We start from the raw sequence: 14,884 nt of genomic DNA, 5'->3' as shown, positions 1-14,884 counted from the left end.
CAAGAAAGCTAGCGAAAAGAAAATGTTACTGAGAAAATCTTAAGAGGAAATACACATACAGTGCTGTGTTTATGGACATAACTATGTGTAAAGTCGACCCACACAGCTCAAACCCGTGTTGTTAAAGGGTCAGCTGTATTATCTTCAATTCCCAAAAGAAATTCCAAATTTGAAAAACTGCTGATCACCAAGACTTTTTACAAGCAAGTTATTTAAAATCCGTGATTTATAGCTCAATAGGTATTATCTCCATTTTTTAAAATATGACAGGGAACTGAGACTCAGAAACTAAAAGACTTGTTCTAGACCATACAATGTCTAACTGGCAGCTAGGATTTGAACACAGGTCCCTCACATGCTATGGTAGCCAGCTTCCAATGATCCTTACCTCCTGGCACCCAAACCTTTCTGCAGTCCCTTCCCTCTGAATCACAGCTGGCCTGTGTGACCAGAACTACCATAGAATTGACAATTAATAACTTCCAAGCCTACGTCATAAAAGTCATGGCAGTGTCCACCCTGACCTCCTCCTAAGTCACTCACTCTGAAAGAAGCTGGCTGCCATATTGTGAGGACACTCAAGCATCCTGCCCAAGGAGCCTACAGCGGTCCTTGGAAGCAGACCCTAAAGCCCCAGCTGACATTTTTACTGCAAACACGGGGACAGAAACTGCCCGTCTAAGCCACTCCCAAAGTCCTGATCTGCAGAAACTGTGCAAGACAATAAAGATTTACTACTGGTCAATGTCACTCAATTTGGGAGGAATCTGTCATGCAGCAATAGATAATTAACACACGCCTGAAGCCTGTGTTCTTCTCTCCATATCTACACTGCCATTCCAGAGCTTCTGCAACTTCATCTTTTAATTATCATCACTGTATATTAATATAGAGAATTAACAAAATAGTTACTGAAATCAAAGCTATCCATCCTATCAGGTCTGTGGGAAAAGCACCTCAGAACTGACATCTTACATCTATTTCTTGCTGGGATTGTTCCATTCTGGGACTCATATTTTTTTTAAGTTTATTTATTTATTTTTAGAGAGAAAGAGAGGGAGAGACAGAGAATCCCAAGCAGGTACCGAGCTGTCAGTGCAGAGCCCTACATGGGGCTTGAACTCACAAACTGGGAGATCATGACCTGAGCCAAAACCAAGAGTCGGATGCTTAACCTACGGAGCCTGGGACTAAGATTTTATATACACAATTGTTCCTGTTGATCTACCCCTTCACAGGGTTCACTAAGCCAGCACTGGGTAGACCAGAAAGCCATTTAGTCATGTCTTTTAAAGGTGCATTTTTGGCATGTTTTATTTTAAAAAAAAATAAACATAAGCATGCTGAGATACTGCTACATGCCTATTAAAATGGTAAAGATAAAAAGTGTTGACAATGTCAAGTGCTGGTGAGGATTCCACCTCTGGGTATTTGCCCAGGGGAATTCAAAACCGTGTTCACATCAAAACCTATGCCTAAAGTTTACAGCGGCTGCGCGTTTGTAGCCACTGAATTCACTACCACCTCCAACTGAGAACCTGAAAGTTCTTCGACTAGTCCCTGATTCCATTTATACAGTCTTCTGGATAAGACCAAACAACAGTGACAGAGCTGAAATCAGTGTCAACAGTGTCTGGAGAAGCAAGAAAGGGACTCCAAAGTGGCAACACTTGGGAATTTTTTGAGCCGAATGACACAGTCCCTGTCCTGAGTGTGAGTGTCATGTTCGCTGCACACACTGCTGCACATGATAAAATTCACAGAACCGTACACAGAAAAATAATCACTTTTATTCCATCTTGATTAAAAAAAAAAATAGGGGCGCCTGGGTGGCTCAGTCGGTTAAGCACCCAACTTCAGCTCAGGTCATGATCTCAGGGCTCGGGAGTTCGAGCCCCGTGTCTGGCTCTGTGCTAACAGCTGGGAGCCTGGAATCTGCTTCAGATTCTGAGTTTCCATCTCTCTCTCTGCCTCTCCCCCACATGCACTCTGTCTCTGTCTCTCTCTCTCTCTCTCTCTCAAAAATAAACATTTAAAAAATTTTTCTTTTAAATAGATGCACATGTACTTTCTTTTTGAAGCAATTTCAATTCCTTTTTCCCATAAGAAATACATCCTTTCTTAATCACCTTCAGGGCCTAGGGCCGTCTTTATTTCCAAATATTCATTAAAAAGCAAAACAAAACAACCAAACAAAAAATGCTGATCACAAGGACTTTTACAAGCAAGTTATTGAGAATCCGTGATCTGTAGCTCAGGAATCCACCTTCTTTCAAATAATTACCATTCATTATTTTCCTGAGGCCAAGTCCCCTGGTCCCTGCTTTATGTCCCTAGGAACGAACATTCTTGCCTGGGAGCAAAAGACCTTTCAGACAAACACAGATAAAAATCACAAAGATTCTCAATAAACATTTGCTGGGCGTGTATATGGTGGGGTTCATCCCTTAAGCCACATATTAGCTGGATCTGTCCCCAGACTGTCCCAAAGGCATCCGATGGCCTCTGGGAAATATGAGCATCCCCCTCTGAGATGCACTCTGAGCATGAGAGTGACCATCCACGTAGCCCTCTCCTGCGCTGGCGCCCCCTGCAGTTCACACCTCCTTCCAGTATGAAAAATGCCTCCATTTGGACAAATAATGTACATGCATTTCCCTTGAAGACAAGGATTTTTTTTGTCTGTTTTGTGCACGGATGTGAAGGACAAGAACAGCACCCACCTTGTGAAAGGGGATCAACGAATCTTTGTGAAAAGGAAGATCAGCTTTATTCTTTCTAACTGGTGAAGACATTAGGAATTTAACGAGCTGGGATTTTCCAGATGCCTGTGACTCTGTGATAAGACCTCCTTTAGTCTGTCAAAGAAAGGCTCTTTTTTAAAGACCTGCAAGGTAACAGGGAAGTCGCATCCGTGGCCCCTGACCTCCGGGAACTAACTCTGGTGAAAAGGGTGGGTTCACACATCGGGGCATCAGGCCTTCCGAGTCCATGTGAGGTCAGTTATGCCCGTCGCGCCCCTGCCACGTGCCCTGGATGGTCCCCGTGGGCTTCTGTGTGCACCGTCCCAAAAGGTGTGCCAATGGGATTCAGAATCAGGCGCTGCTCTCATCGGGAACTTGAAAAACAGGCAAGACTCGGATGTGTCACAAACGTTTTGCTGGTGGCCGATGCGGGCCGTGAAGAACCAAGCCCTTCACTCACATGCTTCCGACCCGCAGCAGAGAAAGTAGGCAGGTAAAAATTCTCCCCCAGTTAGAAGAAAACAAAGCAGTAGGCACCCCTCCCATTTCAGCCTGCGGGAGGGCCCCTGGCCCCTCCTTTGGGCCTTTCTCAACCTCCAGATACAGGCCAGTTACGCTATAAAGTCGCCCTGAGCAAGCTCTACCCCTTTCCCCTACCCCCCCCCCCACTCAAGGTGCGTTCCAATACAGGAAGAGCCTCGTGGGGATAATATATAAGGAGTGACAAACTACCCATGACACTCTTCACAAGGGATCATTAGGTTAGAGCCGCTGCTCTCGGGGCACAGACATCAACATTCACGTGCCCGTGAACTTCAGAGCTCCACACGGCCCCAGAGAGGGTGAGACAGGAGCCTCTCGTACATTTCTGCCGTTCCCTTCCCTGCTGGTCCCCCACCCCCACCCCCACCCCCAGGAAGGTTTATCTTCATCTCTCTCTTATTTTTGCCATCTGGAAAGGCTCATGTTGTCAGGGCACAAGCTCCCGTTTCCCAGTGGCCCTGCCCCTAGATGCACCCTCCACCACCAGAGTGGTCCCTCCTGTCGCCTACACGAGTCCTTGCCTGGGAAGAAGGGTAGGGGGCTCACGCTTCGCTAGGCGATTCTTCGTCATAGTGGGAGCAGTCTGAGCACCCCTTCCATGGGAACGTTCTCAAAGGTGTGCTGAACTGTCAGGATGACTGGAGGACAGCTTGGATTTTAAGGCAGGAGCCACAGATGCTGGACTTCCTGCCCTTCCCCACCCCCAAAATGTCCTGCTCAAAACAGTCACGGCAGCCGACCTTGGATCCAGGTCTCTGTGCTTGACACCGACTTACCTCTGCTCTTTGGGAAGTCGGTATTGAGAATAAGAAATACCCCTTTAGTCTGCATCCTACACCCCAAGCTGGGCATCTGTCCCTTGCACCAAGAGTCCTAGGGACCCTCCTACCACAGATTTATGTACACATGGTCATTGCCAGCGAAACAAAACAACAACAACAAAAATGACCGATATGGGCGCCGGTGTGGCTCGGTGAGCTCAGAATCCAGCTCTTGATTGCGGCTCAGGTCACAATCCCAGGGTGGAGGGAGCGAGGCCCAAGACGGGCTCTGTGCTGAGCGTGAAGCCTGTTTAAGATTCTCTCTCTCTCCTCCCACCCCGCCCTTCCCCTACACGCACTGCCTCAAAAAATAAAAATAGGTTTTAAAAAAATGACCGATAAAGGGCAATGTCAGTTACGTTATGTACAGTCACATAACAGTAACATCACAAAGGCATCAAACGGTTTCATTTCAAAGAAAACTCGATATGGAAAACACTTAGACCATGTTAAAGGGGGAAAAAGTGGCTTCTCAATGTGCATGCATCGTTCTCTCAAGTTTTAATAAAAATGTACGCCTACATAGGTAAAAATACTGGAAATATACCAAATATGGCCAAAGGTTAAATGGAAATCAGCCGATTTTTAATTTTCATAATCATTAAATGGCAGGATCCCAAGGAATTTTTACTTTCTCTTTTATGTGTGAATACTTTTTCTAATCCTGTCACAATAAACACACTACAAAGTGCACACTAAAATGAATCAACGAAATCATGCTTCTTTAAATTAAAGCTTCACTCAAATGTCATTCTCCCGATCAGAACCCACTGTCTCACTGTCCCCAACACGTGCACCGTTTCTATCCCTTGTGCAAGGCTCTTGTCATATTTCACCCTTTACTATAAATCACCTAGACCTTTCTCCACCCACCCTGGATGCCACACTCTGCGAGCAAGGACTCAGCCCTATTTTGTGGCACCACTGGTATCTAGACTATTCAACAAACTAATTCATAAATATCCACTGCCTTGACAGGCTCTGACATACACTAAAGTAAAAATAAAGCAGCCCAGTGAATAATGAAATGACCCTGGTCAGGTCGCCACCATCATAGTAATGGGAGGGGGGAGGGGCTGATCAGACCTCTTTTTAAAAGTTGTATCAATTAGGGGCACCCGGGTGGCTTAGTCGGTTAAGCGTCCGACTTTCGCTCAGGTCATGATCTCGCGGTTCGTGGGTTCGAGCCCCGCGTCGGGCTCTGTGCTGACTGCCAGCTCAGAGCCTGGAGTCTGTTTCAGAGTCTGTGACTCTCTCGCTGACCCTCCCCTGCTCCCGCTGTCTCTCTCTCTCTCTCTCTCCTGGAAATAAATAAAACATTAAAAAAAAAATTTAAAAAAAAAAAAAAAGTTGTATCAATTAACTGAAGCTAGAACTATTATTGCTCTCTGTTCTGCATTTTGCTCCTCTGGATATTTTGCCTTCAATTTATCTGTTTAAATTAATATGAAGGTTATTATGAAATCGTTTAACTTTTCCTTACAAATATCTGTGTCTAGTTTTTCCATTTGGTAAACCTCTGGTTGACCCAAATCCTGACATTTTCAACGAGCTCGCTCCTCTAATAACATTGGCCCTTAATAAGATCGGACACCAGAGAACCAAAAGCTCTGGTAAGGTTATAAAGGAAGATGTTCATCTCTGATTAATAATGTCCTCGCAAATCTCCTAAGCAGTTATCACACGTGCAGAGAAATGTCGCTCTAGGTTGACAAAAATGGGAGGTACCGCCATCATTTTTTCTTCAAGAAGTATTATTCTCAAACATGTCCCGTAATCCAACTGCCAAATGATCAATTCTAAATGAAGGTCCTACAAGATCGCCTTAAGAGGAAAGGCGAAATTCATGTTGGTTTAGCCACAAGATTTACACACAATATCAAATACCTAAAGTCCTGAAAAACAGTTCATCTCTCACAGAGATCCGATATGACCACTAAGTCACTTTCCACATAATCAATAGAGAGAAGCATGTTTTGTCACAGATAATGGTACATGGCGAAAGAAAGATACAGTCTTCTGACTAATGTATCAGGCAAGATGCTTTGAATGGCAGTAAGAGCTAGAAAGTAATTAAAATTACTGAGTACACGAAGCCCAGGTTTGTATTATTTAGTACACAAAATGCACTATTCTTTAGTATAGTCAGCTCCACGTGCAGAAGATCAGTGACCCGATGACACTCACAGGGATTCTGGTCCCAGGGCACCTGGGTGGCTCAGTGGGTTGAACGACCGACTCTTGATTTCAGCTCAGGTCATGATCTCACAGTCATGAGACTGAGGCATGGAGCCTGCTTAAGATTCTCTTTCTCTCTCTCTCTCTCTCTCAAAAAAAAAAAAAAAAAAAAAGGTCTCCGGTTCCATCTCTCAGCTCCATCATCCTGTTGCCTTCATCCCAAGGTGAATCACAATATGGCTGCTGTGGTTCCAGACATCACATTCGGTCTGCCCTCTGGGTGTCTTTTTTAAGAGCACAGAAACGTTCCCTGGATACCCCTTCCTAGACCCCCCCAGACATTGGGAGTCTTCTGGAAAGGGTTTGGCTCGATGACGAAAGTAGCCTGAAGAAGGCTGTGCCATTAACCCACCACCACATGAGTGAGAGGACACAGCCGCAGCCGCCATTAGTCATAACAGCTAATTCGGCGGCAACAGTCTAATTAACCGCTAGGCAACGAGCCTAAGTATGAAGACCCACACGCAGGGGTGGCAGGGGGACAGACAGAAAGAGCCTGGGTCCCCGATGATCTTGTGAGCCAAGACACCAAACTGTGAACCCCTTATTATTACTTGAGGCAACTCAATGTTTGATGGCTGAAACTGCAGTGAGTCAGACCTTCTACCATTTTATGACAAAAGTACTCTTACAGGGTCCCTTGAAGTTGGAGGGAAAAGCACACCCGTAACTTGCCCAACATCACAAACATGGCCTGCGTGGAAGGGCAGACCGGTCTGGTTCTGGTGCCTACGCTCCCAATGCTTGCTGCCTCGGAGACAGCCCTCTACCTCCGGATTGTCAAAATGTTCATTACACAAATTTTAATTCAGATCAACCAATATTTATTTACCTCCTCCAGGCAGGAGAAACAAAAATTAGGAAAACATACTTTCTGACCCTAATAATGCTTATTATCTGGTTCAGAAAATGAGGAGTGAAGATAGACAGCAAGATAGAATTCCTGCCAAAATAAAGAGGAACTTAAGGCATTTCATAACTAGCCACACGTGCCGCTCTGACCTCTTTTTAAAATGTTACATCTTGGGGCGCCTGGGGGGCTCAGTCGGTCAAGCGTCTTGGTTTCAGCTCGGGTCATGATCTCATGGTTTGCGGGATCGAGCCCTACATGCAGCTCTGTGCCGTGTGGAGCCTCCTTGGGATTCTGTCTCTCTCTCTCTCTCTCTCTCTCTCCCTCTCTTTCTATCCCATACCCACTCATGCATGCTCTCTCTCTTTCAAAATAAATAAATAAACTTTAAAAAGTTAAAATTAAATAAAATGTTACACCTTGCTATTACCCAAGGCTTCATTTCTGTATTGCTTTCAAAAGTATCTTTCCCATCATCTTTCTGTGTGCTAAAGAACAAATAGAGCTCCACTTTGAATTTTAGAAATCTGTTTATTTGATCATAATCTTGAACATAATTGTTTCCTCAGATTTTCAAAATAAGCAGGTATTTTTCTCTTTCTTTTTTTTAAATTTTTTAATGTTTTTATTTATTTCTGAGAGAGAGAGAGAGAGAGAGAGAGAGAGAGACAGCATGAGCTTGGGAGAGTCAGAGAGAGAGGGAGACAGAGAATCTGAAGCAGGCTCCAGGCTCTGAGCTGGCTGCCAGAACAGAGCCCGATGCGGGGCTCGAACCCACGGACCATGAGATCATGACCTGAGCCGAAGTCGGATGCTTAACGGACTGAGCCACCCAGGCGCCCCTTCTCTTTCGTTTTTAAGCCTCGTCAACTCAGTTTTAGGTAGGAAAGAACAAAACTGCTCCTTCAGCCTCAAAAATGGAGGTTGACCACCTGAACAGAGCAATACTTCCTAAGCCTCACACATAAAAAGGTGTTATTTTTCCAAAAGTGAATAAATTCCTTGACCTTTACTAAGTTCAATAATTAGATCATGTATATAATGCTTTCCTAACAATTTTTGCTTTTGAAGAGATATCATCAAAAAATAGAAAGGTTAAAAATTAGACTGGTGAAAATATTCACAACACACAGATCTAACAAAGAACTTGTATCCAGAATATATAAAGAATCCCCACAGTAAAATAAGATGACATTAAACGTATGTGTAGTTTATTATATGTTAATTACGCTCAAAAGCTATCTAAAATGATCAGATAAAAACATAATTAAAAATACAAAAGTTTTAATACACAAAGATCTACAAATGGCCAACGAGCACATGAAAAGTGATCGCTAGCCATCAGGGAAATATACAATGAAACCACTATAAGATACCACAACACCCCACCGGAATAGCTAAAATGAAAAAGACTGACAATTTCAAGAGTTACTGAGGATTACAGTAACTGGAATGCTCAGGTGTCATCGGTGGGATTGTAAAATGGCACAGATACTTGGGAAAACAGATGGTAGCTTCTTATAAAGTTAGGCATATACTTATAAGACCCAGAGATACAATTAAAAACAAATCTTTACACAAAGACTTGTTCACAAGTGTTCACAGGCATCAGAGCCCAGACCAAACGGCCAGAGGGGCCCTGAAATGGTACTGGGAGACAGAAAGAAAGAGACTGGTAAGAAGATGGGAGGGACGAGTACAGAAAGGGAAGAAGGGGAGGGTGAGAAGGTATAAGAGGTACAAAGGAAGGGGTATTCAAAGTCAAGGAGAAAAGAAACTATACCTAGACATAGTGAAACTGCAGAACTCCAAAGAACCTTAAAAGGAGCCGGGGGCACCTGAGTGCCTCAGTCGGTGTAACTCTTGATTTTAGGCTCAGGTCATGATCTCACAGTTTGTCAGTTCAAGCCCCGCAACGGGCTCTGTCTCTCTCCCGCTCTCTCTCTACCCTTCCCCTGCTCACGTGCTCTCTGTCTCAAAATAAATAAATAAGCTTAAAAAAAAAAAAAAAAAAAGACAGCGGAAAGAAAAGACAAGACTACTCACAAGTAACAAGCAGCCTGATGGCTGACATTACAGCTGCCACAAAGGAACCAGAAGGTAGTTGATGAATACAACAACATCAGTCTGGAATTGCACACCCAGGGCATTTATCATTCCAGAACAAAGATACCTAAAGGCACACAAAAATGGAGGTTACCACCAAAGAGAGGCTCACTAACGAAACTTCATGCTTTTAGACCTAAGTTTCTTTTTAACGAGGCTGTACCTTTTTACAATATTACCCAGCTTTCAAGGTTAATTTAAATTGTTAAATTAGCACAACATGGGAACAAAATCAATATCAAATCTTCCAATTCCCAGAACAGCAACCTTAAAAACGTTAAAGATTACCTGGAAAGGACATCAAAAACTAGGTTTTATTTATTCCCAGCATGTATTTATCAAGGGATTGCTATGTGCGAGGCATATACTAGATCCTGAGTTAACAGGATGAGAACAAAAAAATGAAAATCACCATAATCTTGGCTTTGTTAGTTTTCTTGTAGAAGATACTCTTATGGGAAGCCGAAGTCTGTGTGTAGAGTGGCATTACCCTTGTGACAAGAAATATTAGCATAATAGAGTTAAAAGCAATCTGGTTTGGCTGGTGGCTCCTTTGTTTGAAAATGTATGCACAAATATGACAATTTTACACATGAAATTAATTCAGTGTAAATGATGAATTCTCACATCATTTATTTGCCAATCTTACAGTTTGTCTATTATTTCCGTCCCACATTATAAGAAGAAAACTGCCGATTCGTAGCCAACGCTGAGCGAGCGCTAGTGTTAATCACGTTGTATTGGACGGTCCCTGGCTTATTTCAGAGATAGCAAAAGCTTAGAGCACCATATTTAAAATCTATCAAGTGCCCACTTTTGCTTCAAGTATCCACTTGGCAAAACATTTTTTTTCCTGCCTTCGACCGGGACAAGGGGAGCCGGAAAAAACCCAGTTTCTCTGCTTTAAAACAAACATTTTCTGGGGGCTTCTTGATTAAAAACAAAGGCGGCGTTTGGCATTAAAAAGACTGGGGAAGTCAGTATTTCACGTAATCTGAATGGAAACTGTTGGGCTCTGATCTTCCTGGACACGTGGAAGAGGTTAACGCAGTGACCTGGAGGAAACAGGCCGCAGCAGAAACTCAACGCATTAAACAGCAAGAAAAAGAACTTGACCTACCTTCCCATCCAATAGCCTTGCTCGAAGAGCCTGCCTTTTCCATTGAAGGTACCCAAGATTAGGAGAGGGCAGCCACGGGACCTAAAAGCCTGCCCCTTCCCTTCCCAGCCAATACCTAGAATGCTTGCGCACCCAAAGCGGAAAGGACTGAAGCCGGCGACTCTATCTGGGGGATCACGGCGGCACCTCTCTTTTCTGCAGCATTTTCCGTTACCAGGGATAGGGCATTTCTCAAGAAGCCTAGGCAGTTCTCTACAATAAGCAAGGCCAGTTATAAAGGGTGTGTTTCAAATGCCAGTTCTCTGTGCTACGAGATCAGAGCTGGGCACCTACAAATCCACAAAACTTGTCCCGCCCTCCGGGAAAGGTCACAATGTCTTTCCTAAAGGGTGTTCAGCCGACAAAGAGTGGGCTCTTGACTTCTCTCCAGGGTTCTCTAACCTCTTCTAGGATGGAAAAAGCTTTTCTGTTTTGCTGGTTATCCCAAGCCCCCTTCTTTAAAAGTTGTATCGTTTTTCCAAATGAACTAAACCTGGCTCTGCGCATCGAGGATTATAGGGCGAATTCCACTTTCCAAGGAACGAACCGCTTTGATCCTGTATTTAATTCTTAACTTTCTGTAATGAAGTACAAAACAAAAACATTCACCCAGCTGTCCTTTTGTGTGAAAATAATTACAAACTGAATGCAACACACCAGAAGAAAACTGTCTCGGATAGATTTTGAAATCTCCTTTTGGTAAATTTGGCTACAGAGTAGCATTACTGTTCTATTATGACCCAAGGAATTCAATCGCTATACAAATTCCAGGAAGAGACTATCAATGTGAAAAGGGGCATTATAAACCTAACTCCAGGATTTCCATAGGGACAGACTCCTTCAATGTGCAACCACGCACCAACTCACAAGGGGTGTGCCACAGAATCTGTGACCTTATGGGGCACAACTACATCATCCCCAACTATTTCAAGTTTCCTGCCCGCCTCAAAGAAACAGGAGATTCCGGGAAGCCCTGCAGTAAGGGAGGCATCAGCTCAGTATCTCCACCAACGCTTCCCCCAGCGAGTGAGCCAGCCCCTGGCCAATAATGTCTATTTATTTTACCCAGAGGCAGATCTATTAACCAGACATTCTAAAAACACAAACGTTTTGTTGCGCTTGGAGGAACTCCAATATTGGTGCCTTGCTGCAGAACGATGGTGCCGGAATATAAAGTGAGCCATGTGGATGCTGAACCCACCGAGGAAGCCATCCTCAGAAACTGTCACAGCAGAAGACCAACCCTTTGGAAAGGCCGAGGGTAAGCCCCCAGCCGGAAGGCTGTGAGATGAGGGAAGAAAGCGAAAGCCAGGAGACCCCAGAAAGGCTCACCCCATGGGAACCAGAGGGCAATTTTTAAGGCAACTCCCTCCAAGCTCTCAGCACCAAAAAGGCCTTTACCTCCTCTCCTTAGACTGAATGAGAAAAGCGAGACAATGCTAAAAGGACGTTCTGGAATGGGCTTGGCAGTCACCACGTGCAGAACACATTAAACATGACCCACGAGGGTGGGCTCTCCCAAAACTGCTCCCCTGGGCGGGGAGATGGGGGTCCACAAAAGTCATGGCTCAGGGGAAATCGGGGGAAACAGGGAAGGTCTGGGCGGAGCAAGTCCAACCTGGGAAGCCAAGAGGAAGGCATTAACCACAATAATAAAATGAAACAGCCAGAGGCCACCAGGGTTTTTCCAGAAGGCTCAGAGACAGGCTGAGACCGCTAAACTCCTCCAGATGAGAGGCGATCTCTCCACAGCTCAAGGGGCTGGGCTGATAGCAACGTCCTCAATTCTTTTGTAAGCCTCACCTCCCTCTTTTCTGGGGTCCGGCACCCATCCCAGCAGCAGCGGGGCCCCAAACGCCAAGAACGAAACCCAGAACGATTACGGGGAACTCATCCCCCCTCCACTCTCCTCAAATCTCACAACAAATCTCTCTCTCTCTCTCTCTCTCTCTCTCTCTCTCAAGAGTCTGGCCGGATCACACAGCTAAAGTTTCCGGAACTTAAATCGTAAAACCACAATCAGAAGTTCTGGTTTGGAAATGCACGCCACAAAAATCTGTGTCCTTTGCTGGAAAGAAAGAAAAAAAAAAACAACTTTGCTCTCCATAAAGACAGGCGGTGAAGAGAGACAAAATCTAACTTGGGCGGAGGGTGTGTTCTTCTTTGTCACCTACCCGGGTGCTCGCGCCGCGCGTGGGCGAGCGGCGGGCACCCGGCAGCGCCGCGGCAGCCGAGCCAGCGGCCACCTCCCCGGCCCGCGATCCGCGTCTGGGGCCAAGGTCGCGGCCCGAGGTCCGGAAGCGGCGTCCGGCGCTGTCACTGTGCCGGGTGGGATAGGAGGAAGCGGGGCGGGGGGGGGGGGAAGCCGGGAGAGAAGAGCCCCGCGCAGTGGGGGAGGCGAGGGGGGCCGCGCGCAGAGCCGCGCAGCCCGGGTCCGCGGAGGTGAGAGAGAAAGGTGCAAAGGGCGGCCCGGAGCCCGGAGGCCCCCGAGCTCCTGCTATTGTTGCCGGAGCAGCCCCGGGCCCGGCGGCCGGGAGCCCGATCCCACCCGCCGCCCGCTTCCTCCCGGCAGGACGCCGCGGGCACGCACCCCACCTCCACCCGCCCCTCCCCCCCCCCACGGCGGCTCGGCCCCGAGCGCCCGGACTCGCACAAGTTGCCGCCCGCCCGCCCCGCCGCGGTCATTGTTCGTCCCGCGCCTCCTACCTCCACGGCGCCGGCGGCTCCGGCTCCCCCTCCGGGCCTCCGGGCGCAGCAGCTCCGAGCCCCTGGCTGCCGAGGGCGCGGCGGCTCCGGGCGGCGCGTGCAGCGGGGGCGCTCGGCTATTAATACCCGCGGGCGGCGGCGGCGCGGGAGCGCAAGCGGGGCTGGCGGTGGCCGGCCGAGGTCCGAGCCATCAAAGGTGGCGCGGGGCGGAGGGGAGGGCGGAGCAGGCGGGGTGGGTGGGGAGCGGGCTCAGGGTCGCCATGGCCGCCTCGACGCCGGGCCGCGCTCCACTCGCGCGGGGAGGAGCGGCGCAGAGCGGGCGGCGGCCGCGTCCCCGCCCCGCGCCCCAGCCGAGCGCCCGCAGCCCTGCGCCCGCGCGGGACCCGCCGCCTCCGAGGCCGGCTAGCGGGAAGTGAAGGCGATCGCGCCCCTCCCCGGGCCTGGGCCGGCCCCTCGGCGCGGGGTGTGGGGGGGGTGCTTGGGCGCCGCGCGAGCCGCGGGGACAGCGGGAGAGCCACAGCCCCCTCCAGCGTCCGGGCCGGCGACCTGCGCGCCAGCGCGCCCCGCCCCGCTCCGCCCTGGGGGGCAGGTGCGCCGGGGGAGGAGGGGGGGAAGGTGGCCCCAGCCCGGAGCGCCCCTCCCCGGCCCCGAGAGCCCACCTCGGATCTGTGCCTGACTTGGTCCTACAGCCAGAGCCCGAGTCTCTGCGCTGCGCCACCGAACCGAGCGCAGGAAGCGCTGAGGCGAGCGCTGCGCCACCAGGGAGACGCCAGTCGCGCTGCTGTGGTTGAAAGCGATGTAAGGAGAGCGGGAGACGAGCGCACGGGCTTAACCAGCAGCTGCTGCAGGGCGGGCGGCGGCGCAGACCCTGCAACTCCCCGGCCGAGGCCGTGCAAGGGGGGGTGCCTGTGTGCCCACCTGGGACTTGACGTAGTCGCGCGGGAAGCGGCCTTTGCAGGGGCGCACGAGCACTCCCCTCCCAAGCCACACGAGCGGGCTTCCGGCACCACCCTGGGCTGCGAGCGACTTAATCCCGAAGGGGCGGTTGCCACCTCCCCCGCTCCCCGCCCCCCGCCACGACCCAGTGTCCTCCACCCCGGCGATTCCCAGGACAGTCCCCACCCCCACATGCCCTACCTCCGGGAACAGGAGCAACGCCCCACGGGGGACAAGAGTGAAATCGGTTGGGAGCTGGTTGGCGGAGTTTAACGGGGGCGGGGGGGGAGAGCAAGATGGACCGAGGAGGCTGGGACCTAGGGCGGGGGGAGGGGCCCCACCCTCCAGCAGAGAGCCCCGCTTTACCGTCTCTGTCTCCCCCTTCCCGAGCCCCTCGCGTCGCCTTCTGCTCGCTGTACTCGTGGAGGGGAAAGGGCGGGCGGCGGCTTAGAGCCCAGAGCAGCCCTCTGCTAGGTCGCGAGGCCGCGAGCACCCGCCTCCGAAGGCCGCTGGCTCTGGAATCCCGGTCATTTTGTGCCTTTGAGGAGTTCACGGTCCTCAAACCAGATGGACAGGTTTCACGGGAGAAGCCGCTGAGCAGCGGGCAGGGGCCCCGCAGTGAGCGTGGGCACAAGAAGTGCAGGGAGAGCCTGCCGCAGCAGGTGTGAGTAGTTCCTGGAGAGGAGCAAGGAGACGTATTTTGAGTATACGGTACTGACCTGTATTTTTTTTTTATAGCCAAAGGCTTCCTCCCCCCCCCCCCCCCCCCCAGAGAGAGAGA

General features: G+C 49.0%; 1 protein-coding gene across 1 annotated transcript in view; it reads right to left on the bottom strand.

Annotated features, from left to right (window-relative positions):
- FARP1 (FERM, ARH/RhoGEF and pleckstrin domain protein 1) overlaps nucleotides 1-13,549 on the bottom strand; it is a 290,026-nt gene extending 276,477 nt beyond the window's left edge. Inside the window, exon 1 of the mRNA XM_039252521.1 lies at nucleotides 13,168-13,549. The gene's annotated coding sequence lies outside the window, so the exon portion shown is untranslated. The remainder of the gene's footprint in view (nucleotides 1-13,167) is intronic.
- Nucleotides 13,550-14,884: the final 1,335 nt, after the last annotated feature.

Source organism: Hyaena hyaena, unplaced genomic scaffold, assembly GCF_003009895.1.
Source record: "Hyaena hyaena isolate Hyena2069 unplaced genomic scaffold, ASM300989v1 scaffold_418, whole genome shotgun sequence".
NCBI lineage: Eukaryota > Metazoa > Chordata > Mammalia > Carnivora > Hyaenidae > Hyaena > Hyaena hyaena.
Note: the sequence above shows the minus strand (reverse complement) of the source record. Positions and strands in the feature narration are given on the sequence as shown.